The sequence below is a fragment of the Ranitomeya variabilis genome, chromosome 6 (genome assembly GCF_051348905.1).
Source record: "Ranitomeya variabilis isolate aRanVar5 chromosome 6, aRanVar5.hap1, whole genome shotgun sequence".
NCBI lineage: Eukaryota > Metazoa > Chordata > Amphibia > Anura > Dendrobatidae > Ranitomeya > Ranitomeya variabilis.
Window position 1 is genome coordinate 158,702,608 of NC_135237.1, and position 25,611 is coordinate 158,728,218.

General features: G+C 43.2%; 1 protein-coding gene and 1 long non-coding RNA gene across 4 annotated transcripts in view; one reads left to right on the top strand and one right to left on the bottom strand.

Moving 5' to 3' along the window:
* HECW1 (HECT, C2 and WW domain containing E3 ubiquitin protein ligase 1) overlaps window positions 1-25,611 on the bottom strand; it is a 414,968-nt gene that overhangs the window by 205,738 nt on the left and 183,619 nt on the right. The gene's annotated exons all lie outside the window — the stretch shown is intronic.
* On the top strand, window positions 1,781-20,153 carry LOC143783523 (uncharacterized). The gene is made up of 3 exons (XR_013217230.1): window positions 1,781-1,899; window positions 18,976-19,108; window positions 19,957-20,153. It is a non-coding gene; the product is annotated as an uncharacterized LOC143783523 (long non-coding RNA).

A 25,611-nucleotide genomic window follows, 5' to 3' on the forward strand; every position in this document is an offset into this window, starting at 1 on the left:
TTTGATTTTTTTAATTCTCTTATTTTGACTGGAGCGAAAGGAGGTGATTTGAACTTTTATATTTTTTTTATTTCTTTAATATTTTTAAAAACTATTTTTTTACTTTTTTGCATGCTTCAATAGTCTCTATGGGAGACTAGAAGCTGTAGTTGTCTGATTGGCTCTGCTACATACAGGCGATGATCAGATCGCCTCTATGTAGTAGAAATGCTCACTTGCTATGAGAGCCTTCCACCAGGCAGGGCTCATAGCAATCCAGCTATGAGCCCAGGACTGCTGCAGACCTCTGGTTGTCATGCCAATCCATCGGTGACCCACGACCACGTAACAGAGTCACCGATGGGTGGGATTTCTGACGCGCTTACCAGAAGTACTAGTTAAATGCCGTTGTCAGAGATTGACAGTGGCATTTAACAGGTTAATAGCCGCGGGTGGATAGCAATTCCACCCGCGACTGTTAGAGGCACATGTCAGCTGTTCAAAGCAGCTGACATGTGCTGTGAAAGATGTGGGCTCAGTGCCAGAGCCCACATCAAATGGAGGGATTCCAAAGTGGGTGAACTATTTTGCCCAATGTCGGAAAGGGGTTAAGAGGACCTCCTACTCTGCACTCATTACCTGTATTAATTGATCCTGTGTTTGAACTCATTACCTGTATAAAAGACACCTGTTCACACACTCAATCACACTCCAAACTCTCCACCATGGCCAAGACCAAAAGATCTGTCTAAGGACACCATTGTAGACCTGCACATGGCTGGGATGGGCTACATGACAATAGGCAAGCAGCTTTGTGAGAATGAAACAACTGTTGGCGCAATTATTAGAAAATGAAAGGAACACAAGATAACAATGTTCCTTGACCTGGGTCTCCATGCAAGATCTTGCCTTGTGGGTCAAGGATGATTCTTAGAAAGGTCAGGAATCAGCCCAGAACTACATGGGAGTATCTGGTCAATGACCAGAAGAGAGCTGGGACCACAGTCTCAAACATTACCATTAGTAACACACTACATAGTCATGGATTAAAATCCTGCAGGGCGCGCAAGGTCCCCCTACTCATGCCAGCACATGTCCAGGCTCATATGAAGTTCACCAATGGCCTTCTTGATGATCCATAGGAGGCATGGGAAACCTTATTGTGGTCAGATGAGACCAAAATAGAACTTTTTGGTATCAACTCCACCAGCAGTGTTTGGTGGAAGAAGAAAGATGGGTTCAACCATGAGGGGAAACATCATACTTTGGGGGTGATTTTCTGCAAAGGGGACAGGACAACTGAACCATATTGAAGGGAGGATGGATGAGGTCATGTATTGCAAGATTTTGGCCAACAACCCCCTTCCCTCAGTAAGAGTATTGAATATGGGTCACGTTTGGATCTTCCAGCATGACAGTGACCCAAACACACAGCCAGGGCAACTAAAGAGTGGCTCTGTAAGAAGCATTTCATGATCCTTGAGTGGCCTAGCCAGTCTCCAGACCTGAACCCAATCAATAATGTTTGGGAGCTGAAACTCAATGCTGCCCAGCGACAGCCCAAGTGTACCTATAATACAAATTACAGACCTCTCCATTTTTTGTAGGTGGGGAAACTTGCAAAACCGGTAGTGTATCAAATACTTATTTTGCCTACAGTATATTGATGGGTGCAGTGTGGCACATATTTGCATTCGGTGGAACAGTGGGTGGCATTTTGTATTCAAGTTACTTATATATGTAACATTGTTGTTTTTCAGGAGCACAGTGATTTGCTGCAAAGAGCGGAGCAGAAGACACCTCGAAAACAATCTCTGCAGAGACAAGCTGTGTTTCAAAGTCGACATGAAGGACTGGACGAGGTAGAGAAGAGAAGAAAAGAATGACTACAGTGTGACGATAAGTGGCCAGATGCGACTGGTAAATCACTGAATGTATATATTTATGTTGATTCTGACCAGATCGGATCAATGGTGTAGAAACTGTACAGTCATTGATGGCCTAGCTTTAGGATAGGTCATCACTGTCTGATCGGTTGGGGTGCGTCACCCGACACCCCCACTGAACAGCTGTTCCCAGTGTAGACAGTCTATTCAAATCAATAAAGGGTGGATGTGCAGTACATTGTTGCGATCACTATTCCATCAACGGAACAGTGCAACTCAATAACTGTGCAGTTCTGGCCGCTGACATCGGGAACAGCTGATCAGCAGGGGTGCTAGATGTTGCACCCCCACCAATCAGACAATGACATATGCTAAGTATAGCTCATTAATGTTAAAGTCCCGGACAACTCTTAACTCCCAAGGCTGTTTGCACCTTCATGACCAGGCCAAATTTTACAATTCTGACCAGTGTCACTTTATGTAGTAATAACTCTAAAATGCTTCAATGGATCCCACTGATTCTGAGACTTTTTTGTGACATACTCTATTTCATGATAGTGGTAAAAGTTCTTCAACATGATTTGTGTCTATTTGTGAAAAAAATGGAAATTTGGCAAAAATGGAGAAAATTTTGCAGTTTTCAAACTTTTAATTTTTATGCCCTTAAATCAGAGTCATATCACGCAAAAATAGTTCATAAGTAATATTTCCCACATGTCTACTTTACAACAGTACAGTTTTTGAAACATAATTTTTTTGTTAGGAAGTTATAAGGGTTAAATTTGACCAGCGATTTCTCATTTTTTCGACAAAATTTACAAAACCTTTTTTTAGGGACCACATCACATTTGAAGTTACTTTGAGGGGTCTATATGGCAGAAAATACCCAAAGGTGACACCATTCTAAAAACTGCACCCCTCATGGTGTTGCAAAACCACTTTCAAGAAGTTTATTAACCCTTCGGGTGCTTCACAGCAATTTTAAGAATGTGGAAGAAAAAATAAACATTTAACTTTTTTTCACAAAAATTTTACTTTAGACCAAAATTTTTTTATGTTCACACGGTAACAGGAAAAAATGGACCCCAAAATTTGTTGTGCAATTTCTCTTGAACATGCCGATACACCATATGTGGGCGCAAAAGCCACTGTTTGGGTGCATGGCAGGGAAGGGAAGAAGTGCCATTCGACTTTTTGAAAACAAAATTTGCTGGATTAGTGGACACCATGCTGCATTTGGACAGCCCCTGATGTACCTAAACACTGTAAAGCCCCCATAAATTACACCATTTTGGAAACTAGACCCCTCAGGGAATTTATCTAGATGTGTGGTGAGCACCTTGAAATACCAGGTGCTTCACAGATGTTTAGAACACTGAGTCGTGAAAATTAAAAAAAAAAAAAAATTCCCACAAAAATGTTTTTAGCCTGGAATTTTGCATTTTCATAAGGGCAGGCACCATTCAATTTGTTGTGCAATTTCTCCTGAGTACGCCAATACCCAAAATGTGGAGGAAAACTACTATTTGGATACACAGCAGGACTTGAAAGGAAGGAGTGCCATTTGACTTTTTGAAAGCACAATTTACTGGAATAATTAGTGGACACCATTTTTGGAAACTAGACCCCTCAGGGAACCTATCTAGATGTGTGCTGAGCACCTTGAACCCCCAGGTGCTTCACAGAAGTTTATAACGTAGAGCCATGAAAATAAAAAAATCACATTTTTCCCACAAAAAATGTATTTTAGTCCCAATTTTTTTATTCTTGCAAGGTAACAGGAGAAAATGGACCCCAAAATTTGTTGTGCAATTTCTCCTGAGTACGCAGATACTCTGAAAGTTTTGAAAAACTACTGTTTGTGTGCACAGCAGGGCTCAGAAAGGAAGGAGTGACATTTTGGAATGGAGATTTTGATGAAATGGTCTGCAGGTGTCATGTCGAGTTTAGAGAGCCCTTGATGTGCCTAAATAGTGTTAACCCCCACAAGTGACCACATTTTGGAAATGAGACCCCTCAAGGAATGTATCTATATGTGTGGTGAGTACCTTGAACTCCCAGTTGCTTCACGAAAGTTTATAACGTAAAGCTGTGAAAGTTAAAAAAAAATCAAAATTTTCCCACAAAACTATTATTTTAGAGCCCAAATTTTTATTTTCATAAGGGTAACAGGAGAAAATGGAACCCAAAATTTGTTGTGCAATTTCTCCTGAGTATGCTGATGAAGATACAAAAAAAAACACGCGTAGGGGCGGCAGGCATGGGTGCTTGCATTACATCTCACCAGTAAGTCTTTCTACATTTTATTTTACTTTATCTCACACATGGCTTAGCACTATTTGCACTACCTAGAACTTTATTTTCGTACTGTATAGTACACTGAGACTGTCTATGGTATTATCCAGTCTTTATTTTTTGAGCACTCTCTCATTAGGTGGATATCAGCAGCTTGGCACTTTTCAGCCCTTAATTGTATTGACAGCTTGTGTATTATCCCCAATCATTGTAAGAGTAATTTTCTTGTATATCTGAGGTGCTAGACTTTAAAATTTTTGTAACTGGTTGTTTAAGACTTAATTTTTGGATTCCCTTATAATTCTGCTTTGGTAGTTTTTATTCTGTTTAATGATTATTTATGTATTCTACTAAAATAAAATGTATTATTTGGTAAAAAATACTCTATGCCTCCACCATTGTTTTGACTGATTGGCGGGAGCCATTTATGTCGTCTAAAAACTAGGTTTTATATCACCATATTTTAAGAGCTATAATTTTCCCGTACTTTGGCCGACAGTCATGTGAGGACTTTATTTTTGTGGGACGAGTTGACATTTTGTATTGGTTCCATTTTCAGATACATTAAATTTTTGGATCACTTTCTATTCCAATGTTTGGAAGACGGAATTAACAAAATCTAGCAATTCAGGATTTTTTTTTATGCGTTCCGCATACGATAAAATTGATAAAGCAGTTTTATTGCTCAGGTCAGTACGATTACAGTGCTACCACATTTATATTTTTTATGATGTTTTGGTGCTTTTACACAATAAAAAATATTTTATAGAATAGGTTATTATTTTTGCGTCGCTTTATTCTGAGAGCTGTATCTTTTTTTACTTTTCTTCTGATGGAGCTTTATGATGGCTTGAATTTTGAGGGACAAGATGTAGTTTTTAGCAATACCATTTTTATTTACCGTACATTCATCTTTTCGATTGTATTTTATTCCATTTTTTGTTTGGCAGTGTGATGATAAAGCATCGTTTTTTGCGATATTCACTAAAGGGGTTAAATAGCCAGACAGTGTTATAGGTTGCGTCGTTCCGGACACGGCAATACCAAATATGTGTACTTCTGTTGATTTTGGTTTTTTTTTCATAAAAATATTTATTTATGAGTACTATATATACGGTATATATATATATATATATATATATATATATATATATATATATATATATATATATACCGTATATACATATATATACACTCACTGGCCACTTTATTAGGTACACCTGTCCAACTTCTTGTTAACACTTAATTTCTAATCAGCCAATCACATGGCGGCAACTCAGTGCATTTAGGCATGTAGACATGGTCAAGACAATCTCCTGCAGTTCAAACCGAGCATCAGTATGGGGAAGAAAGGTGATTTGAGTGCCTTTGAACGTGGCATGGTTGTTGGTGCCAGAAGGGCTGGTCTGAGTATTTCAGAAACTGCTGATCTACTGGGATTTTCACGCACAACCATCTCTAGGGTTTACAGAGAATGGTCCGAAAAAGAAAAAAAATCCAGTGAGCGGCAGTTCTGTGGGCGGAAATGCCTTGTTGATGCCAGAGGTCAGAGGAGAATGGGCAGACTGGTTCGAGCTGATAGAAAGGCAACAGTGACTCAAATCGCCACCCGTTACAACCAAGGTAGGCCTAAGAGCATCTCTGAACGCACAGTGCGTCGAACTTTGAGGCAGATGGGCTACAGCAGCAGAAGACCACACCGGGTACCACTCCTTTCAGCTAAGAACAGGAAACTGAGGCTACAATTTGTACAAGCTCATCGAAATTGGACAGTAGAAGATTGGAAAAACGTTGCTTGGTCTGATGAGTCTCGATTTCTGCTGCGACATTCGGATGGTAGGGTCAGAATTTGGCGTAAACAATATGAAAGCATGGATCCATCCTGCCTTGTATGGAGCATCTTTGGGATGTGCAGCCGACAAATCTGCGGCAACTGTGTGATGCCATCATGTCAATATGGACCAAAATCTCTGAGGAATGCTTCCAGCACCTTGTTGAATCTATGCCACGAAGAATTGAGGCAGTTCTGAAGGCAAAAGGGGGTCCAACCCGTTACTAGCATGGTGTACCTAATAAAGTGGCCGGTGAGTGTATATATATATAATTATCTTGTGCTATATTTGTATAATTTTTTAAAACTCTTTAAACTTTTTTTCTTTGTCGCTATGAAATTTTCACTTTTTGCAGTCTGATTGCTTGTAAAGCATAGCAGTGGAGGAGCTTTGCTATGCTGCACTGAGAGGCAGATCATGCTCTGAGAATGGTGTAAGCAAGTTTGCTACTGTAGCTCTGGTGACCCAGATGTGTTCATGATGACATTGAGTCACCATGGTAACGATCATCCACTAGTGTTGACATCGTAAGGGCGCCGATCAAAGACCAGAGGGGGCTCCCTCCCTCTACTTGCCTGCTAAATACTGGGATCATTATTGATTGCAGTATTTAGGGGGTTAAAGTGCCGGGAGTGGTGTGGTCACTGGTCCTGTACTGAGTGCCAGGTGTCAGCTGTCAGAATCAGCTGACACCCTGCAGCGTTCGCGCACGCATATCTTCTGCGGGCGCAAAATCACCATGCTGTATCCATACGGGCAAAATTGGTATATAGCAGGCAACCTGGATGTATGGATGCGTCTAAGGTTGTAAAGTGGTTAAAATTTGTATTGTATGTTTTTTCTAAAGGGTCTTGTTCACTGTAAGATATGTATAAAATGTAACCTTTATTCAACAAATCTACCTTAAAAATGCAGACAGTGTAGCAACAATTCACACCCTGATGGTTAGTCGAGAGTGACTAATAGACAAACATATAACCCACGTCTCTACATATAGAGTGAGGTGCCAAACGCACCATCGCTTATAAAATTCCTTGTCTTTATGTGCTTCATTGTCCGCACCACAAACGGCTCATCAGGAGACTTATTTAATTACTAGCCTATATACACTTGAGGCCAGTCTCACACGTCCAGATAATTCCGGTACCGGAGAAAACAGTACCGGAGTTATCCGTGTCCTCACGTGGCACATCAGTGTGGCACACGTGCGGCAGCCGTGTGCCACCCGTGTGCCGCCTGAGGACCACATGGACCATGCAGGAGAGACAGCGCTACAATAAGCGCTGTCCCCTGCGTGTGGTGCTGAAGGCGGCATTCATCTCTTGTTCCCTGCTGCGTTCGCGGGAGAGAAGAGATGAAAAATTATTTTTTTTTCTGTTAAAAATAAAGTTTGGGGTCACCTCCCGCCTCCCACCCCCCGTGCGCCCGGCCGCTTGCAGAGAAATACTCACCCAGCTCCCGCGATGCCTCCTCTCAGCGCTGGCAGCTTGTCCTGTGTGAGCGGTCACGTGGTACCGCTCATTACAGTGATGAATATGCTGCTCCACCCCTATGGGAGGTGCAAAACGCGCGTCGGGTGTGGTGGGTCCCCAGGAGCGCTCCATCGGTAATTATCATGTTATTACTGTGTTGAATTATACACTTGTACTATTTACTTGTTCATTTCTACTTGCATGTTTTGTACATGGTCACATGACACATTTGCACATAGTTTATTATATTATGGAATGATTACTATAGCACTTTTATTGGAGCTTCTGCCTGGGTTTCCCACCGTTTTGCCTGTGCTTTGGCTATATACCCATTACTGATTATTGTTTTTTATTATGGTTAATAAAGTTTATATGTATTTTACTGGCCTTGGGTGAAGGTAGTTTTTTGGTGCTTTTACACACTGTTATTTTTCCAAACCAGTTAGGAAGTTAACCATGACACCACCAGACTCAAATCCTATTCCAACAAACTATCAGAATCTCTTATAGTCAATAGAATCCTGTGCGTGCTCTAGTAGTCAGACGATATAGTATGCCAACAGGAAGTTTATGCTCCTAATGGATCATATGTGATACCTATTATTGCCCTTATTTAAAATTTCAGCACCTATCAGTCATTATGCAGACAATTCGTCACAGGATTAGACCCTCACATAACACAATGACTCACAGGTAGTGATGAGGGAACGTGCTCACCACTACTCGCCCGAGTATCACTATGCTCGGTGTACTCGGCGAGCACCGAGTATTTCTGGGATTATTCAACAGGAGCTCGGGTCTCCTCCTTTTAATTTTGGAGCTTTTAGAGCGCCAATCAGCATGCAGGGATTGTCTGCCATGCACAGTAATACCGCAGCCATTTTTGTTGTGGTATTACAGTGATTGGCTGGCCGCACAGCGTCATCAGGTCTATAAGAGACCTGGCGCCACCGTGCTCGCCGCATTCTGCTCCAGACTTAGCGAGTGTAGGGAGAGCTGCTGCTCAGATAGGGTCAGATTCTCACATTTATTAGTTAGTGTGGTTCTACTAGTGTTCAATCCACAAATCCTGATAAACCAAGAGTCCTTTTTAGAGCTAATTGGGGGGTACATAGATTGCAGCGCTAGGTAGGCAAGGGAGTCTATGTGCACATATCCACATTAGTGCAAGGCATGCAGGCACTGTATGTGAGTATATAGATCTCACTGCATACCTCAAAAAGCTCAATTCCTGTCTGCTGCTGCGTATTTTATATATATGTAGCTGCAGGTATCAGTGGTATTTTTTTTTTGCAGCTTATACCTGCTAATTTTATTAGAAATCAATCCATAGCCTCCTTTTTTCTACATTTATTTGCTTGGTCACGCTGCAGACTACAGCCAGGTCATTGCAATACAAGAGCGTGAAAATCTAACAATTTTAAAAAAAAATTTTTGTCAAAGCATCACATGTGAGTGCGCAGAGAAATCTGGCCTTTTTTTTGGTACTATATTATTTTTTGGAGTGTCTTACAACATTTTTGGACACCATTTTGCTGCCCCAAAAATCTGTATCTGGCCCAAAAATATTTAGCTACAGTTCTTATATTTATCACTGTGATTTGTAAGCCACACGCATCGCATATGATTGCGCTAAATATTTAACAATTTTAGTACTCCAATTTTTTTTTAGTGTCATAGCCTACTTATTGACACAATTTTGGTGGGCCCAAAAAAATCAAGGCCACATTTTGATCAGTCTGTTATCTCCTTGTGACGCCTGGTCTATCTGTGGTTTCCAAATTCTTGCTTTTCAGGCATACATTGCATTTTTTTGGTCTGCTAGCCTTGGTCTACTCAGTATTTTGTGGTTTCAAATTTTTTTTTCTTTTTAAAAAGGCCACATATTGAAACAGTCTTATCTCCGTCAGACGCCTGGTGTATCTGTGGTGTCAAAATCCTCACTATGCAGGCATACATTGCACTGTTTTGTCTGCTAGCCTTGGTCTACTCATTATTTTGTGGTGTAAAACATTTTTTTAAAGAAAAGGCCACATATTTATGCAGTCTGTTATCTCCGTCAGATGCCTGGGGTATCTTTGTTCTCCAAATCCTTGCTTTTCAGGCATACTGATCACATACGTTTTCTCAAAATTAATCCATTTGTATTGAACTTTCTAAATATTTCAGTAATCCATTTTAAATGGGCAAGGCAAGGGGCAAGGGGCGGGGAAGTGGACATGATGCTGATAGTGCATGCAGAGGATGAGGCCGTGCCCAAGCTGAAAGTGGGCCACAACAAAGATCCACATCTTCTCGCTCTACCTTCCTGTCCCAGTTTCTAGGGGACCGCAGCACACCACTATTGAAGCCAGAGCAGGGTGAAACGGTTGTTGGTTGGAAAGCAGATTATGCTTCCAGTCACTTAGCCACCACTACCACCACGTCTTTCACACGGTCAAGTCTGAGTAGCTGTGAGTGTGGACCGCATATTACTCACTCTGATCCTCCTTCCACCCACCATGCCAAGTGCCCTGAGACAACTGATTCCACATTTGGACACTCCGAAGAGCTGTTCAGTTTTCCCTTTAAAGATTCTGGACTCTCGGCCGGTCAATTTGAAGTGGGGCCAGATGAGATCACATGTAGCGATGCCCAAAGATTTGAACAGCCATGGTCACACGAAGGCGATGGTGGGAAAGTGTCACAAGAGGTGGACGATGATGAGACACAATTGCCAGAAAGTCAGGAGGAGGAGCAGGGTGCGGATGTAGAAGATGAGGTGGTGGATGACATAGTAACTGACCCAACCTGGTAGGAGGACATGCAGAGCGAGGAGAGCAGCACACATGGGGAATGAGGCATAGCACCCCAACAGGCAGGAAGAAGCAGTGTGGCGGCCACAGACAGAAGGCGTGCATCCGTTCCCCGTAACACCTATATGATGGAAGTTGCTATTCCAACTTGATCTTCCAACTTGGTTATTTCTTAAAGACTCTGCCAATAACCCCAAACAGGCCATTTGCAGCACCTGCCATGCCCGCATCAACAAGGGTAGCAAAACTACCAGCCTGATCACCACCAGCATGATCAGGCACATGGCAGCAAAGCACCCAACTTTGTGGGCCGAACCCCAGGCTCCAGGAACACTGCCTGCAGGTGACCCCACTGCTTCTTCCACTGTTTTGCATAGAAGCCAATCCCCAGTCCACGGTGAATGTGAAGATGCCTCGTGCCCTGCACCTGTTGTTGCCCACAGTCAACCAGCACCAACATCAAACCCGTCCACGTACTTGTCCCAGCACAGCCTTCAGTTGTCTATACTCCAGTCATTGGAATGCAAGCGGGAATACTCAGCCAACGCCCCACAGGCCACAGTACTAAATTCTAACATTTCTCATCTGCTTGCGCTCGAAATGTTGCCTTTTAGCCTCATTGAGACGGAAGCTTTCCGCAACCTGATGGCGGTGGCTGTCCCCAGTCGCCACTATTTCTCCCAGTGTGCCATACCGGCATTTCACCAGCAAGTGTGCCACAACATTACCGTGCCCTCAACAATGCTGTTACTGGGAAAGTCCACCTAACCATGGACACGTGCACAAGTGCTTGTGGGCAGGGATGGTACATCTCACTGACAGCACACTGGGTTAACATAGTGGAAGCCGGGACCCAGTCAGACCTTGGGATGGAACACACCCTCCCCACGTCAATCAGTGTTGCCCCACAGTCTACATCTCCTACACCTCCTCCTCCTCTTCAGCCTCCATCTCTGAAATGAGCACATCAGTCAGAAGCTGGAAGCACTGCCTCAGCCAAGTGGCAACAGGCTGTGCTGAAGCTAATCTGCTTAGGTGACTAACCACACAATGATGAAGAGTTAATTTTTGGATGACACCACTGAACCTACAGCCAGGCATGGTCATGTGTGACAATGGCTGGAACCTGGTGGTGGCTCTGAGGCAAGGTGAGCTCACACACATACCTTGCCTGGCCCATGTGCTTAACTTCGTTGTTCAACAATTTCTCAAAAGCTACCTGGAGCTGCCGAATCTGCTATTGAAAGTACGCCGCCTATCTGCCTATTTTAGAAAGTCAGCTACAGCTTCAGCCGCCCTTGCCGTGTTTCAGCAGCGATTGCACCTTCTGGCTCACCGACTGGTGTGTGATGTTCCCACGAGTTGGAACTCTACACTGCATATGTTGGAAAGGATTTGTGAGCAGAAGAAGGCAGTTGTTGACTACCAGCATCAACAAGGCCACCGTTATTCAGTTCAAACTCCACACATATGACCTCAGGAGTGGACATGGATGTCAGACATATATAGCATTCTCAAAAACTTTGAGGACTGCACCAAGATGGTGTGGGGCCATGACGCCATAATTAGCATCACCATCCTGCTTCTCTGCATTCTGAAAAGCTCTCTGCTCACAATTAAAGAGGATGCATTGCAGGTGGAGCATGAGGACATGAAGCAAGGAACCATACAGGGTGATTACTCTCAGCCCAGCCTCATGTCATCCTAACGTGAATTGGTAGACAATGAGGAAGAGGAGGAGGAGGAAGAACAGGAGCTACTTTCATGCGCTATAGATAGTACTACAAGCACAGCTGTCATACCGTCTGTTCAGCGTGGATGGCCTGAGGACAGGGAGGAGGATGAGGAAGACAGCATGGTCAGTCATCCTGTGGGTAAGGACATGAAAGTCTTGCCTGTTAGCAGTCTGGCACACATGGCTGACCTTATATTGCGCTGTGTTTCCCGTGACCCTCGCATTATTAAAATTTTCGGTGACACCCATTACTGGTTGGTGACACTTCTAGATTCATGTTACAAGGAGAACTTTCAATCTCTTCTTCAGATGCAGACAGGTATATTAAAATGTTTCAGTACCAGAGGACCCTTGTAGCGGAATTACTAAAAAAATTCCAATCTGAGAATGCTGGCAGCAGACGTCAGAGTTTGTTGTACAACCAAGGAGTCCAAGCATGAGAGACAGAAGTACAATCCAGGCAGGGGAACAATGGCAAAGTTCTGGGACAGTTTTCTCAGACCCTCCCATCGTGCCGGCACAGAGGCAAGGGGTGCTGTCACAAGAAGTGCAATGCTTGGGAAGATGCTGAGGTAATACCATGCTGATCATACAAACGTCCTCCGTGATTCCTCTGTGCCTTTTAATTATTCGGTATCCAAGCTGGACACGTAGCATGAACTGGCTCTCTACACCTTGGAGGTCCTGGCCTGCCCTGCTGCTAGCGTTGTCAGAGCGGGTTTTTAGTGCCGCTGGTGGAATTATAACAGATAAGCGCATTCGCCTGTCAACTGACAATGCTGACAGGCTGACTCTTATAAAAATGAACAAGGACTGGATTGGGCAAGACTTCTGTACACCACTGAAAGAAAACATTGAAACATAGCCTCAAATACATTGTCTTTTTTGTGGAGGTGTATTCTCATGCATCTCTTCACAACCACACATGGGTATACGTTTCCTGATTTGGTCTGTTTGGTGTTATCCTCCTCCTTATCCTCATCATCCACAACCACTATAACACCAGGGTGAACGTATTCCGTGATGCAAAAGTCACTCATTGCTTGTGCAAGGGTGTCTTCGTGATGCCCGTTATTAATTTTAAAACAAAAAATTTTTTACTCCACAAGGGGGAAATGTTTGTCAGCCCATACACTTAGTGTATGGGCATTACAAGTCTAGGAGACCCGCTCCTTTAAATTGGGCCTAGTTTTTAATGAGGCCTTCCTCAACGTCTCATCATTCTCCACCACTAGATCACCAGGGGTAACGTGTTCCGTGCTGCTACAGCCAGTCCAATTTTTGGCAAGGGTGTCTATGATGCCCTTAAAATATTTTTTACAAATTTACACCCCCATGGGGAAATGTTTGTCAGCCCATGCACTTAGTGTATGGGCATTACGAGTCTAGGAGAACTGCTTCTTCGTAATGGGACAGTTTTGTTATGAGGCCATCCTCCATGTTTCTTTCAAGGGGTTTGTGTTGCGTGCAAATTTGGGTCAAGGCGGTCCTTGCATTCAATGCATAAGGAAGCAGTATGGCAGGACCAATTGAAGAATGTGAAGTGGGTTTTCCTGTGGCCATCCAGTACCCGGGTTCAAAGACTTATTGGGGTGCATATGAATTGGTAGCAGGACAGGCCTTGCTGTTAATGCATAAGAAAACAGTATGGCAAGGCCAACTGAATAATGTGAAGTGGGTTTTCCTGTGGCCGTCCAGTACCTGGGTTCAAAGGCTTATTGGGATGCATATGACTTGGTAGCAGGGCAGGCCTTGCAGTCATTAAATAAGAAAACAGTATGGGATTACAAAATGAATAATGTGAAGTGGATTTTCCTGTGGCCATCCAGTAACTGGGCTCAAAGGATTCCTGGGGTGCATATGACTTGATAACAGGGCAGGCCTTGCATTCAGTGCAACATTTTTTCAGGAAGCCCTCCTGTACCTCTCATGAAAGGGGTATTGGGGTGTGTCGTAATTCTTGGCAGCCCAGCCACTCACTGCATAGGCAATAACAGCATAGGAGACCCACTTTTTAATAATGGCCCTTTAGGAATATTAATGCCGCCTGATGCCCCTCTAAAAATAGGCTTTGTGACTTTAAGAGTCTATCGTTCATAAATAAAACAAGATGTGTCTCCTTATGGGTCACACAACACATGGCCAACTAGGGTTGTTAAGTGTTAGGCTATGTGCACAAGTTGCAGAATTGCCGCGGAAATTTCCACGGCAATTCTGCAACTCCCTGCCGCCGGTATAACGCATGCAGAATTGGCATGTGTATTCCTGCTAAACACTAGCGTTTTGCAAGTGTATTCAGCTTGCAGAATGCTAGCGTTTTCCAAGCGATCTGTAGCATCGCTTGGAAAACTGATTGACAGGTTGCTCACACTTGTCAAGCATAGTGCTTGACAAGTGTGACCAACTTTTTACTATTGATGCTGCCTATATAGTAAAAGATAGAATGTTAAAAATAATTTAAAAAAATAAAAAAATAGTTATTCTCACCTTCATACGGTCCCCGATCTCCTCAGCGGCGCTCCTGTTCCCAGGGATGCATTGCACGAAGGACCTTTGTGACATCACGGTCACGTGACCACGACGTCATCCCAGGTTCTTCGCGCAATGCATCCCTGGGAATAGAAGCCGCCGAGTGCACCGCTGAGAGGCGGGAGGACTCCGGGGGCCATCAGAAGGTAAGTATATCAATATTTTTTATTTTTATTATTTTTTTACAGAAATATGGTTCCCAAGGGCCTGGGGGAGAGTCTCCTCTCCTCCAGACCCAGGTACCACCGCACATGATCCGCATATTTCCCACATGGTGGGCATAGCCCCATGTGGAAAGTAAGCGGATACATGCATTCCTATGTGTGCAGAATCGCCGCGATTCCGCACAAAGAATGAGCATGCTGCATATTTTTTCAAGATGCGATTCCTCCACGGAAAAATACGCAGCTTTAGCACAACATTGCGGAATCCCATTGAATTCAATGGGCTGTGTTGTGCATGCGTTTTCGCTGCGAAAAAACGCGGCAAAAACACATACAATCCGCAATGTGTGCACATAGCCTTACAATGACATTCCCCAGTGAATACATTTGTATAGGTTGCAATTGATTAACATTGGTTGCAATGTTAATGTTGAAAAACGCATCAAAAACGCTGCGTGTGAACATATCCCAAGCGGTGGAGGAACATTTTGGTCTGGGTTTAATTATTTTGCCTTATATACAAGTCATTACCCTGGAAAGGATGTACCTTAACATATTTCCCAGCAAAATCCATTTTGGTTTTGTTTTTGTATGTTTTTTGGTGCACCTGTAAAAATGGCGTGAAACTCTGACAACATTGCTTACAGCTGTGACCTAGGAGTCAGAAATGCTTCCAGGGGCGATCCCCATTATGTTCCTGTGTCATTTGAGCAGTGAATCCATCATTTTCAGAAGTTTTTAGACCTTAAAAGGACCCCAGAGGGAGATCACGGTAAAAATACTCGGGTTTCCCATAGACTTACATTGGGCTCGTTGCTCGGGTCGAGTACATGAGTATTCCAATTTGCTCAACCCAAGCAACGAGCACCCGAGCATTTTAGTGCTCGCCCATCACTACTCACAGGATCTTATCATGTGACAAATATCAGGTTAATTTTATTACATAAGTCTTGTGCAATGATTGTACAAATCCGTAATCTTAGCATGAATATTGCACTTATTCCTAGGTATACAGCTTCAAGGTACACTGTCTGTATTTTTAAGTAGAATTGTGGAATAAAGGTCAAGTTTTATCCCTTTGTCAGTGAGTTTTCTATTTCAGGACCTAGAACGTCAGTGAACTGTAGGATTTGTATAACCTTAAAGACTCATATTCATTGATGTGCCTATTTGATTAACACCTTATTTAGTAGCATTGAGAGTGTTATGGGACTCAACAACCAAGAACCTGGCAGGCTGAGGATCAGTGCACTCCTGAATAGATGAATTGAAAATAACCCTTTAAGGTTTGTCTCTAGTGGAATGCAAAAACAGAATGCTGCTTGTGTACCACTGGAGCAAATTCAAACGATGTGCTTTGGTGGTACGCCAACAGCAAAGGGTGCGATCTGCTAGCGCACCAATGGCAAAAGTGTGCTTTGGTGGTGCATCAGCTGAAAAGGGAGCGTTCTGATAGCACACAAATGGAAAGGATGTGCTCTTGGGGGCATGCCAATGACAAAGGGTGTTCTCCGATGGCACGTTAACAGGAAGGCTGTGCTCCGGTGGCATACAAAAGGCAAACAGAACAAACATTGCATCCCACTAGCAGCCAAAAATGCCACAAAGTGTGTCTCTGTGATAGGCAAACAAATCAATGAGAGGCAAAAAGCTAAAAGGCTCAAGAGGCTCCGATGTCACGCCAACAGCAAGGGTGTGCTCTGATGTCAGGCCAACGGAAAAGATGTACTCAGGTGGCAAGTGAAAGGCAATGAGTGTTCTCCGATAGCACGCTAACAGGAAGGCTGTGCTCCGGTGGGACACAAAAAGCAAACAGGTCAAACACGACAAACACTGCTTTCCACTAGCAGCCAAAAATGCCACAAAGTGCGTCTCGGTCATAGGCAAACAAATCAATGACAGGCAAAAGGCTAAAAGGCAAAAGTTGTGCTCCGATGGCAAGACAACGGCAAATATTATGCTCTGGTGGCACAAAAATGGCAAAGGGGATGCTAAAGCTGAATGCCAACATCAAATAATGTGCTGTGATGTCAAAAAAAGGCAAAAAGACCAAATACTGCATCCCACTAGGGGGCAAAAGCACTAAAAATTGTGCTTTGGTGGTAGGCAAAAAGGTCAAAGAGTGCACCTCGGTGGAAGGCATGAAAGCCCAAGAGTGTACACTGCGGTGGTAAGCTTAAATAAATAAAAATGCATGCAAAAAAAGACCAAAAAGCTGATGGTAGCCAAAATGGCTAAACAATGTACCCTAGCGGCCGGTAAAAAATCCACAGTAATAAAGGGGGAAACCTTTCATTAATTAAGTGTTTAAATAGCACAACTGAATATTTTTATGTTGGTGAACTGATGGCCATGCCAAGGCATGTGCTCCAGTGGCATGCGAACACAAAGCTGTGTGCTTTGATATCAAACAAATGCCAAGTTGCGTGCTTAAGCAGCACCTGTAAGACATATCACATTCTCCTGCAGCATGAAAACGCCGAAATTTGTACTCTGGGGGCACGCAAACAATGGTCTGTGTGCTCCAGTGGCCCGCAAATGCTAAGCAAATGTGGCATATTTTAAGTACTATACATGAAGTAGTACCAGATGTGGAGCTGTATGCAGAATCAGGGACACAGTCAGGAGCTGCAACCAGAATCACAAGCACCATAAACATGGCCAGGAGCTACAACCAGAATAAAGAGCACGAGGAACTTGAACGGGAACTGCAGCAAGCATCACGAAGAACACAGTCAGGAGCTGCAACCAGGATGAAGAGTACCAGGAACAGGGCTAGTAGCTGCAACCAAGGTTACGAGCACTAGCAACATGGCCAGGAGCTGCAATCAGGATCATGAGCACCAGGAACATGGCAAGAAGTTATAACTAGGATCATGAACAACAGGAACACGACTGGGAGCTGCAACCAGGATCACGAGCACCAGGAATATGGTAAGGGCATTGCAACCAGGGTTATGAGCATCAGGAACATGACCAGGAGCTGCAACCAGTATCATGAGCATCAGGAACATGGCGAGATGTTGTAACCAGGATCATCAGCAACAGGAATATAGCCTGGAGCTGCAACCAGGATCGTGAGCACCAGGAACATGACCAGTAGCTGCAACAAGGATCAGGAGTACAGCGAGAAGTTGTTACCAGGAGCATGAGCAACAGGAACATGGCCAGGTGTTGCACCCAGCTTCATGTTCATGAATGACACATTCAGGAAGAGTAATGAGGATAACAGACACATGTTCTATTTCTACCCATATTTTAGAATTTCTATTATGAAATAAGTCTAGTATGCAAATTCCAATGGTTGCTACATAATAGGCCCCTCAGAGTAGGTAGTCCTGTACCCCCAGATTCCTTGCATAGCTCAGGTGGATATTTTACCATGCCACACAAAATTTTTCATCAATCTGCGCAGTTTAGTGAAGAAGAAGCTGTCTATTTTCCAAGGAATGGTCTGAAAAAAGTATAATATCTTAGGCAGGTTGTCCATCTTTCCATCTTAAGTACATTACTTCTTTCAAACCAAGAGAGTGGATGATTATTCCAAGATATGAGATTTTTTTTTTATAGATTGCTTGAGTGAGGGGTCCTTCAGATCAAATATTTGTTGCGGGTCAGCTGAGATGTGAATTCCTAGATAATTAATATATTGTTTGCTCCAACAAAAAGGAAAGTCAGATTTAAGTGAGCTCACCTTGCCTGCAGGCAACGTAGTGTTTAGTAGCTCTGAAGTGTTTAGTAGCTTCACTTTGAAGTTGCTTATTCTACCAAATCTATTGAATTCCTTCACAACAGAAGGGAGATTAATTTTGGGTGAGGTCACAAACATCATCCGCAAAATAGGCAGGCTTATGTTCCATTTTACCTATTCGAATCCCCTTAACAGATTTTTCCAGATAGCATTTGCCAGGGACTCCATCACTAATATATATATAAATAAGGAGACAATGGGCATCCTTGTCTGGTCCTGTTTCTCATATGGAAGGGAGAAAAAAATTTACCATTTATGCCCACCTGTGCTGATAGATCATGGTATAAAGCCATGGATTTTAACTGCAGAGGCTTCAGCTTTGGCCATTAGGTATGTAGGCAGATGATAGACACCAGGGGTTTCTAGGGGATATCTAGTTGGGCCAATCAATGGATACCCATCTATGGAGCAATGGAGACCCAGCAGTCAGTGTAGCTTGCAGAGATTTGCTGCATCCCCAGTTTAGGTGTAGTCAGGTGACAGCATCTTGGTAGTACCACATGTGAACTCATACTCGCATAATGTCTCTTGTTGCAGTGATCTAAACGGTAACAAGGCGCAACAAGGTGTGGATACTGAGCAGGAGGAGCTGGTTGAAGGACAGGAATCAAAAGCAGCTAACAGTGATACAAGACCATGAAAGCAATCCAAGAAGCATATCAGCCCCCAAGTAAGTCTAATTTTGATTCTTCAGATAGAGTTGCATGGTCAGAAGAAGAAGGATGCAGTAATGCAGTAAGGAAGGAAATATATTTAACATGTTAGTAAAGTGTCTGAAAGCTATGGAAGGGAAACAGAAAAAGGAAGGGGGATTGCTAATGGGGTGAAAGCTCAGAGTAGTGAGTTAGTAGCAAAAAATCCTGGTGATCAGGGTTTAGGACATATATACCTATTTATTGTTACCCTCACATGTGTAAGCTGGTGACTGGATGCAACGCACAGACTAGCACAAGGTGGAACAGACAACAAAACTATTTACTAGTTCCGGTATGGTGTGAATTTCTGGAACTAGGTCAACAACTCAAACAAAAGTGGGTTATTCAACACTGAATAAGTATTACAGTTCAATCAGAATAATTGGGGAAGTATCCTGAAGATTATACTAATGTCTCTTTGGCAGCCGGTGAAGCTGATATGCTAGCTCCTCTTCGCAAAATGGCCCTGGCGGGAGCCACTGTGTATTCCCGCTAGGCCACAAGTCCTTCTAACTAAGTTGATCAAAGAACGCTGAGTTTCCTTCACTCCAGCTGACCCCCACCCCACCTGTTGTCCTAACCCAGGCTGATCCCTTTACCATATGTTGGTATAGGAAGTGACGGCTCGTCTCACTTGTGTTTCCCTCGTTTCACCAAACGCATCCTTCCCTGGTCTAAGTCTCCTCGTGAGTGGCTGCTAGTATAGATTAAGTTAAAACTATTCTGATATATAAATAGTGCCAGTGGTTTATTACAAATGCTACTTGTAGGTTTTTATTTTTCAATAAATGTAATTAGTAATTACATTTCACTCTTTCTGCAGGATATCAAGAAATGATGGAGGCCGTGGCGAATTGATATAAGAAGTTCTTGGCTGATAAGGAAAGAAGTTTCATTCTTCCATGACCTGCAGATATTTGTGTCCAGTCGAGAGCTTCATTATAGCATATTTTATAAAGTTTGTGGAATTTTCAGGTTAGGTTTCCATTTGCCAAATACAAGACATTCATAAAACCATAATTTGAAAATATAGTCTGATTATCATCCGAAATACTTAATAGCAGTTACTTGACATAACTTTGTACATTTTTTTTACCTGTTCTAAAGTGCTCCTGATCCCCTGAATATTGCTTTTTGTTATCTTTAGACTCAGTAAAAAAAACATATTTATGACAAGTCACAGGTCCTTTTAACATCACACGTTTTGCAGTGCCTACAACACTTAGGTTATTGTGGGCAATTTTTTTGTAGAGCTTGCAGTGTTACATGATATTTCATTCATGATTTTTAGTTTTGTCTTGCTATTACAGCACATTCATTTCCTGAAGAAGCGATGGCCCCACAATTCATCAGATTTGTGGTTTATACTTTCACTGATTATAATTTTCTTGGTCAATACCAGCTAATTGTCTGGACATTCGTCTTGTTTTACATTACTCCTTTTGCAAAATATTTTTCCCTGTATGCAAGTTTTTCTTTTGTGTATAGTGAGCGATGGCTAAAAGCACGACCCTTCATTGACTGACAGCAGGCTCATCATTAGGGCCAACTGTCAGCCAGTGACAGGGGTGCGGTTACAGCCACCGCACACTAAACACAGAGCAGTGACTGAAACTTTGCCGCCGCCATCTCTGTGACTGAAATCCAAATGCCACAGGGAGGAATTATGTCACAAAAAACAATCTCAGAATCAGTTGAATCCATTGAAGCATTCCAAAGCTATAACTTCATAAAGTGACAGTGGTCAGAATTAGTGATGAGCGAATATACTCGTTACTCGAGATTTTTCCGAGCACACTCGGGTGTCCGACGAGTATTTTTTAGTGCGCGGAAATTTAGTTTTTATTGCCGCAGCTGAATGATTTACATTACACGATTTAGCCAGCATAAGTACATGTGGAGATTCCCTAGCAACCAGGCAACCCCCACATATACTTATGCTGGCTAACAGATGTAAATCATTCAGCTGAGGGGCTAAAAACTAAAACTCTGAGCACTAAAAAATACTCGGAGGTCACCCGAGCGTGCTCGAGAAATCTCGAGTAACGAGTACCGTATATTCGCTCATCACTAGTCAGAATTGTAAAAATTGGCTTGGTCATTAAGTACAAAATTGGCCCTGTCACTAAGGGGTTAATCAAGTGGAGTCAGTGACTGTACCTTTTCTACTAGTTGTACACCCGATCAATTGAGTACTCACTATATCTGATCTCTTCATGCAAACTGTTAAATGAATTATGGTTGTGTGTTCTTGGGGCATACAAGTGTTAGTGTTTTCAGGGGGCACACAAACATCAAGCCTTTTGCTGCAATCACATACTTATTATACATTATTATTATACATCTTATATTTAGTGGTTAAATAATTCAGAACTTTGTCCAACAAAATTAGTATGTTTTCAATCTCTGAGACCATTTTTCCATCAATGGAGCTGTGTGAGGGCCTGTTTTTTGCGCAACAAATAGTAGATTTTATTGATATCATACGTCTTCGGTGTTAGTGGAGTGAATAATAGCTTTTGTTGCTGCTATTAGGCCGGGGTCACAGTAGACCGTAATACGAACGAGTCCTATGCGATAAAAAATCGCATAGCACTCGGCCCAATGTTAATCTATGGTCCAGCTCCCATCATCCGATATTTTCTCCACCGTATTTCGGATCCGAGGGAACTCGCAGCAGGCTGCGATTGTCAGCGTATCTCGGCCGAGACTCGCCAATGCAAGTCTATGGGTGCGAGAAAAAATCAGATTACACACGGACCATGCGTGTGCATTGCGAGAAATACACAGCGGTGTTCTATAGAAAAGCCGGTAATTCAATTGCCGGCTTTGCATTTCTCCTTCACAAACCCGACAGGATATGAGACATGGTTTACATACAGTAAACCATCTCATATCCCCCTTTTTTTTGCATATTCCACACTACTAATGTTAGTAGTGTGATACACAGAAGAAAAAGAGTCATGCTAAATAATAGAGATATAATAACACCTTTTATTGATTAAATAGATCACACAAAGAATATTAAAAACTAGGGCTTAAAAGAGCACAAAAATAGCCCACAATAGAACAGAGCAATAAATACAAAAATACAAAAGTATGGCAGGTGAGTGACTAGTAGTCCAAGGTAAAGTAGGAGCCAGGTGTAGCCTCAGGATATATAGGGCAATCTCACAGATAAGTGATAATTTCTCTATTGCACAGTTCCCATGCAAAGGCACAGAGGGAAGGAGGGAAAATCACCCAAAGGTGAGATCACACGGAAAAATATCTTAAGTATATGGCACATAATAGCTACCAGCATGACTTCCTCTCTCTATCCCAATACTGCAATTGCAGTAGTGCCTATATATAATATGGTATGACATGTGCAACATAAGGCGATATTAATAAAGTATATTACCCATCATTACGTCCTGAAAGCTATGCCGCAGCTCCTTCCCCAACGCACGTTTCGGAAACGAATCTTTCCTTTTTCAAGGGGCCCTTGAAAATGACCTACATTTCCTTCATTCACCGGGGAATTACAAGCACGAGCACAGCTGCTTTTGCAGGGCTCCTGCTTGTAAATAATTTTAACCCCTTCAGATGGATTACCTCGTGGGACGTGACGGGTCAGCAGAAGGTATGTATATTGTGTGTTTATTGTTTTGCCAAGCGAGGGTCTGCAAATGGATTGAGAGAGCAATAAAATATTAAAACAACCGCTGTGTTTATTTCATTAAAATACTTTTAAATCATGTGTGTGTGGTTTTTTAACCCTTTCATACAATTGGATTAATAATGGATAGGTGACATAATTGACGCCTCTCCATTATTAATCTGGCTTAATGTCACCTTACAATAGCAAGGTGGCATTAACCCTTCATTACCCCATATCCCACCGCTACAGGGAGTGGGAAGAGAGTGGCCAAGTGCCAGAATAGGCGCATCTTCCAGATGTGCCTTTTCTGGGGTGGCTGGGGGCAGATGTTTTTAGCCACGGGGGCCAATAACCATGGACCCTCTCCTGGCTATTAATATCTGCCCTCAGTCACTGGCTTTACCATTCTGGCGGAGAAAATTGCGCGGGAGCCCACGCCAATTTTTTCCGCCATTTAACCCTTTATTTGAGCAGCTACAGCGGCCAAATTTTGCACATACACACTACTAACATTAGTAGTGTGGAATATGCAAAAAAAAGGGGGATATGAGATGGTTTACTGTATGTAAACCATGTCTCATATCCTGTGGGGTTTAGGCAGGAGAAATGGGAAGCCGGCAATTGAATTACCGTCTTTTCACAGATATCGCGCTGAATTAAATATAGATACCGAATATATATATACCGTGTTTCCCCGAATATAAGCCAGTGTCTTATATTCTTTTTACCCCCAAAAGTCCCACTATGGCTTATTTTCGGGGTATGGCTTATATTAGCCAAAAAAAAAGGCGACTTTTTTTTAACCAAAAAGTTAACATTTATTAACATGCTGAACAGTATAGTGCCATATAGTGCTCTGCACCGTTCATTATTGCCCCATAGCTGTGCCATATAGTGATCTGCACCATTATTGTCCCATAGCTGTGCCATATAGTGCTCTGCACCATTATTGCCCCATAGCTGTGCCATATAGTGCTCTGCACCATTCATTATTGCCCCATAGCTGTGCCATATAGTGCTCTGCACCGTCCATTATTGCCCCATAGCTGTGCCATACAGTGCTCTGCACCGTCTATTATTGCCCCATAGCTGTGCCATATAGTGCTCTGCACCATTATTGCCCCATAGCTGTGCCATATAGTGCTCTGCACCATTCATTATTGCCCCATAGCTGTGCCATATAGTGCTCTGCACCGTCCATTATTGACCCATAGCTGTGCCATACAGTGCTCTGCACCGTCCATTATTGCCCCATAGCTGTGCCATATAGTGCTCTGCACCATTATTGCCCCATAGCTGTGCCATATAGTGCTCTGCACCATTATTGCCCCATAGCTGTGCCATATAGTGCTCTGCACCGTCCATTATTGCCCCATAGCTGTGCTGCTGCTGCTGCTGCAATAAAAATAATAAAACACATACTCACCTCTCTTGCCGCAGCTCCTCAGCGTCCCGTCCCGGCGTCTCTCTGCACTGACTGATCAGGCAGAGGGCGGCGCGCACACTATATGCGTCATCGCGCCCTCTGACCTGCACAGTCAGTGAGGAGAGACGCCGGGAAGATGGCGCGACGCCCGGCGTGTGGAACGCGGACAGGTGAATATGTCATACTTACCTGCTCCCGGCGTCCCGCTCCTTCCCCCGGACAGCTGGTCTTCGGTGCCGCAGCCTCTTCCTCTGTCAGCGGTCACCGGCACCGCTGATTAGAGAAATGAATTATGCGGCTCCGCCCCTATGGGAGGTGGAGCAGCCTATTCATTTCTCTAATGAGCGGTCCCACGTGACCGCTGAACAGGGGAAGATCTGCGGCACCCGGAGACTGTGGCCAATCAGCGCTCGAGATGCTGGGGAGCCGCTGGACCAATCAGAGCTCCGGCCGGGGCACACAGAAAGTTAACCCTGCACTCGGGGCCACTAGAGAGAGGACAGAGGGGACCGAGGCAGTCAAAAGGTACCATGGCTTATATTTTCCACGTGTTTCCCACTACGGCTTATTTTCGGGGTATGGCTTATATTAGCCGCCCCTTCTCTACCCCCCACTACGGCTTATTATCGGGGGTGGCTTATTTTCGGGGAAACACGGTATGTGTCTCAATGACATATATATATATATATATATATATATATATATATATATATGCTGTATATATGTTTTCCCGAACATTTGAGCACATAAATCCATTAGATGTCGGTTTTGCAAGCTTGCGAGAAAATCTCGGCATACGGAGGCCATACGGATGTCACACGGATGTCACACGGATCATTTGATGCGAGGAAATCGCATCCTCGCACTGCACACGGATCACTGTTTTTGAAACATTTGTGCGATTCTCGGCCGTGAAAAACAGACCGTTTTTTTATACGTTAAGTGTGTCCCCGGCCTTAGAAACAGGTACTGGCTATTAGGCCTCATTCACATGTCTGTTTTTACTTATAGCACTCATACCTGTGATAATCTGATCAAAATGAGCAAAAGGTTTGTAGAATAAACCAACCGCACTCAGATGCCATACAAGTGCAGTTTGATTTTTACGGAATGTCAGAAAGGAGAAGGTGGAGTAAATTTATTTTTTCTCCATGTACGAGAAAAACTGATGACACCCTAACCACACTCTGATCAAAGTCTGACATAATTGGTCCATTTTTCTCATACTTGGAAAATACGTCTAAATGAGGCCTTAATCACTTGGCTCCAGCCGACTATAGAGCAGGCTCAGTAGATAAATGTTTCTTGGAACACTAATTCCTGATAATCATAAGAGTGTAAATAGACCTTAAAGACAGTGCCATGATTTCTCCTCTCGGTGTGGTGAGTGGCAGGTCAGTCATCCAATC